This window comes from Lipotes vexillifer, unplaced genomic scaffold, assembly GCF_000442215.2.
Source record: "Lipotes vexillifer unplaced genomic scaffold, Lipotes_vexillifer_v1.1 scaffold384, whole genome shotgun sequence".
Lineage (NCBI taxonomy): Eukaryota > Metazoa > Chordata > Mammalia > Artiodactyla > Lipotidae > Lipotes > Lipotes vexillifer.
Window position 1 is genome coordinate 3,894,502 of NW_006793498.1, and position 5,286 is coordinate 3,899,787.

A 5,286-nucleotide genomic window follows, 5' to 3' on the forward strand; every position below is an offset into this window, starting at 1 on the left:
GGACCTTTCGCCAAGCAGACGTTGCTTTCGGTCCCGTTCCCTCCCCTGGCCATCTCGGCTGGGTCCTGGCAGGCCTCCCAGTGAGGATTTAGTTTCGGGCAGCTTTTGCCCTGACTGGCCATCAGCAATCTTTTCTCTGCCAAAAATAATTGATCCAGAAACACAACACCCTTCCCCCAACAACTGGGTAATAATCCTGCAGCCACCTGTGCTGCCAACACGCAGCTCCAGCTCTGCAGGGGCAGGGTCGGTCAACAGAGGACCTCGGAATGCAGCCCCCTCTAGTCATACAGTAACAGCTGGGGCCTGGGATCTGAGGTTTTGTTCTCTAAGAGCCCTAAGGAGACCAATAAACATCGTGTCACTGATTGAGGCAAACGCCAGGTGCGCAGTCGCAAGGGAAGAGTTGTAAGCTCCTCAGAACGTCCCACGGGGCACCAGCATCCCCCGCCTAGAACCGCACCGCCCGCCTGGGAACAAGCTGAGGCTGGCTGGTCCATGTGAGGAGAGACTGGCTCCTTACTTTACCCCCAGGCCCTTCCCCAGAACCTAAGACCCCCTTGGCTGTAAGTCTGATGCCTCCAGAAGCTGCATTCCTTCCATGGTTCCTGATTCTCCACCACTTAGAAAACATTTGTGTAGCGTCACAGGTGCCCCAGATAAACAAACAAACCAAACCTTGTTAAGAGTATAATTACCATCCACGGGGCCTTAGGGCTCGTGCAAACACCACCTCTGCCTTCCTGTGGTGCCAGGTTAGGAGAGCCTAACTGAGAATAACTTCAGGCTATTAGTAGTGCACACAGGACTGTATTATGAATAAGTGATCCCAGGTAGGAACGGATATTTTTGGTTCCTAGAAACCTTTAGATTAAAGGGTAGAGGTGTGTTATTTTCATCCATCTACGGTGCTCCCAAGAAGCCCTTCCACTCTATAGCCGTGTGTGAAGAATTGAAGGAAAAGAAGTAAACGAGAAACAATGCACAGGGATTAGAAAATGGTACCAACAAAGTGTGCTGTGTTGAGCTTTACAGTCACAAAGGGTTCCCTCATTTGAGTCTCGGGCGAATCCTCACCAGCATCCTCAATATACTAAAAAAACAGAAGTTCAGAGACATGAAATGACCTTCCCAAAGTCACACACCAAGTGGCTGGGACCACAGCTTGAACCTGGCCCACCGACTGCAAACTTGGTGTTCTTGCCAGAGGAAGACGAACACAGAGTAGTCAGCACGTTCCCACCTCGTCAGTGGACTGGGGTCCCAAGGGTCCACTGGGTCTTGGTTCGGGGAGCAGGGAGAGTCTGAAGTCGCTTTGCTTTTAGAGGCATCTCAGCTCGAAGAACTGGTCAACCTGGAAGCAGGGGGAGGGGTGGGGGGCAGGGGAACCAAGGAGTGGGGTCTTCAGTGGCCTCAGGCCCCTTCCTGTATCACATCGCCCACTGCAGCTTTCTAATTTTTAGGTTCCCAGGAGTCCGCTCAACACAGAGCCCTGGGATCTGACTGCCTCATGCACACCCAGGTGCCGACTTGATACCCACCTTCTAAGGAGTACAGTCAGCCCTCTCTATCTGCAGGGGATTGGGTCCTCGATACGCCCCCCCACCCCCACCCCTGGATACCAAAATCCACGGATGCTCGAGTTCCTTATACAAAATGCCATAGTACAATCGAAACCTACAGATGCACAGGGCCAACTGTATTTGCATTTAGAAAGTAGGCCTAGGGATATATGTGAAAAGGATCTTAAAAAAGAGTGGATATATGTATATGTATAACAGATTCACTTTGCTGAACACCTACACAACATTGTAAATCAACTATACCCCAATACAAATTACAATTAAAAAAAAAAAAAAGTAGGCCTAGGGAGACAGCAGCCCTTAACAGCAAGAAATGAGTTACCAGCATTTGAACTTGAGGCAGGAGGTGTGAAGAGAAGGTCATTCCTGCCCTTGAGGGTGAGCCTGCATAAATGGGCAGTGCAGAATGGAAGTCAGGCCATGCAAAGAAGATTGCCTTTAATTATTCTTCTCTCCATGTACCTGCAGCTGGGATAGACCCCATCACTACCTGTGGCTATTGTGGACCTTTAAGAAACGGATCAGGTTAATAATAATAATAGGACTCGTGGCTACCCCTTATTGAGGGTTTACTATGTAACCTAGTGAGCTAAGTACTTTGAGCATTTATCTCATTTAATCCCCGTAACAACCTTATGAAGCAGGTACTATTATTTCACCCATGAAGAAACTTAAGCTAAGAGGGATTAGACACTTTTAAGGTCACACAGTAGCAAATGTGTGTACAGCTGGGTCTGGAATTTAGCGTGTCTTGCTCCAAAGTCCTGGCTCCAGACCAATACCAACTATGTCATTTCTAGAAATTCATGGACCCAAGGCTCAGAAGGACCCGTCATAAATTCTGAATGGCGCAGAGAGGCCTTTTAGTAGAGCTGTATTAAATGCGCCCTTTCATTTCTTCCCTTTCTCCCTCTTTTCCCAGACCAAGACAGAACGGTGTGCTAGAGCTGGCTTGTGTAACAGTTGTTAAATTTTTTAGGAATTTTACAAACTGTTAAGCACAGCCACTATTAAAAATTAAATTATATAAATTTACAATGAAATAAGTTCTATTAAAAAGAAGGTAATAAATACTCAAAACTCATCACTTCCTAATTATTTCACTACTCTTATTTTCTGTGCTCTCAAGATTATTTACCTTGATCATATGTGTGTGGTGAACATACTACATAATGATGCGCTACCAGCCCCATGTTTGGTGACATCATGGTAACAGCTTGAAAGTGGCCACGGTGGCAGTGTTTTACCCCATGGAAGTTGTCAACGCTATAAGCCAGGGTGTTTCCCACTTGGAGAACTAGCTGTGAAAACCTTTACCAGCACACCACTGCCTGGAAAGTTCTGATGCACGTGGCAGCGTGGGGAGAGGGGACTTTGGAAGGAGAAACAAGATCCTGGTGGCCACACTGACAGGGATAGAGAGAACAGCCAAGCTAGCCAAATAGCAAATTTTCGGGAAAACACAAATTGTTCCGGAGAAGGGAGTCTGAGGCCTCTAAGCAACTTCAAGGGCACTCCCTGCCCTATTCCAGATCCTTCCCTATTGCTGTTAGTGTGGGAAGTTCTATCTGATGACTGTCATGGAAAAATTATGGTTCCACAAAACCAACCTATTGCAATCCCAATCCCAAAAGTAAGACCAAACTCTACAAAATTAGCATCTCCCATTGCTTGTTCTTATAGGTCACTTTTCTTACCTCTGTACATAGACCAAAACCTAAAGAAATATTTTACTTTGAAATTAGAGATTGGAAATATCCAACATCTGAGAATGACACGGTGGGCAGTAGTTGCAAACGTCACATAAAATGTATGACCACAGAAATAGGACCCTCACATCCTCAAAGTTGAAGGACAAAAAAGGGAACAGATCAGGGGATGTTACATGAAGAACAGAGCCTAGCGCTAATCTGGTTACTTCACTGCAACCCAACAAGGAGCCTGTTCACAATCCACAGCCTACCCAGACCAATGCTCTTTCCAAATTAAGGGTATGCTTCCCACTAGGACAAAAGTCACAAGGAACTCCAGGCTGAGTGCCCTGCAGCAGGCAGACTCTCCAAGGTCAATAGTGAATCAGTTACTCTGATCCCAGTGGCTTCAATGTAAGTGAAAGAAGTGAAGCTTGTTGAAGCCGCCACTTGGATGCAATTTCTGGTGGAAGGGGAAGGGATTGTGGACTGGACATCAAAGAATTATGCTTCGATTAAAGTTCAGCTACAAATAGCATCAAGAGTAGAGTCTCCTAGTAGATTGTTAGACCTTCAGATTATTTGTTCTGAAGATTTCCTTTAAGAATTGGTGAGCTCTCTAGTGTGTTAACCTGGAGAATGGCCAGCCAAGAAAAGCTTCACTGAAAAGAGATCCAAGAAATCTGTCGTAGATAAGCGTTGACTTGTTTCCCCCAAATCAGATTATCACATGGGTTACCTACATGGGTTAGGGTTTGTGTTTTCCAATATTGTATGAAAATATTTTACCTTGAGTACTGTACTATAAACACTCCCCTCCTCTTTTTAACCTTTTTTTAGGGTACTGAGATGAGACAGAGAAAGGAAATTGAGAATCACTTTACTTGATCTGAATTGATGTATATATAATTTTCTAGGCTTTCTTATGATGTTAAAGACAAGAAGCAGCAGCAGATTTAGAACTCTACTTTCTCTCTACTCTGTCTCCCATGAAAAAATGTCATTAAATTGCATTTGATATTGTTTCCTCGAACCTTTGGAGTTGTTTGTTGTTGTTGGGATTTTTTTCTCTCCATAGGCTACTGTGCGACGTGAGGGAATAGAAATGAAACGCGATACCCGACAGTGCAATTATCAGAAATTCACCAGCTGCCACGTTTGACTTATGTTTCATTATCTTCCTCCCCTTTTCATTTTTGCCTCCATTTTAAAGTCATAATTGGATGTAAGGGAGAAAGTACGGCTGAAGGTGAATAAATGCTGTGGCAGCTAATTTGCCCTCGGTACTATTTCAGCATCTGGTGCTACCCTGAGAAGAGAGACCAAAGCCTCCCTCGCTGGCCTTCACTGCCCACCCCCTTCCTCCCAGGGCCCCTTATCTCAGCTCTCCCCTGCCTCTGCCTGACAACAGTGTCCCTGAAATTTATTTCTGGGCCTATCAGATCAGTTGTCAAGGGAGCCTTCATGGTTTAATTCTTTAGTTTCAGGCCACTGTTAGTTACTCGCAAGATCAGGATTGAGCAAGTCTTAATCCTATTGCCTGTCAGGTCACCTTAACCTCTATCTTCTTCCCTACGTTCTCGGTCCCAGAACCTGTTTTCTGCTCTCACAAAGGTTTATAGAAAGCGCCTTGAATTGATCTGAGTGATCAAAACTGACCACGGGGCCAGCATGAATATTCATGAGCCAGGTTACTTTTCAGGCCACGGCCTTTCTTGGGACAGTTCTGCACACCATGGTGTCCCAAACACTTGCCCTTGCCCTAAAAATACACTCAAAGATGCACAGTAAGGTTGCTGAGTGCCAGAGAGACACTCCACTGAAAGAAGGGGGAAACTCACCCCTCGGAAAGTCAGCCGGGGAGGGAGGCCCAGCCCCGAACCCACTCTGGGATGCAAGGTTAGTTCTCAGACTTGAGTGTGCTTAAGAATGATCAACAGAACTTGATTTCTGGGCCCTAGAAACCAGAGATTTTCCTTTAGGAGGTCCAGCGTGGAACCCAGGGTTCTGAT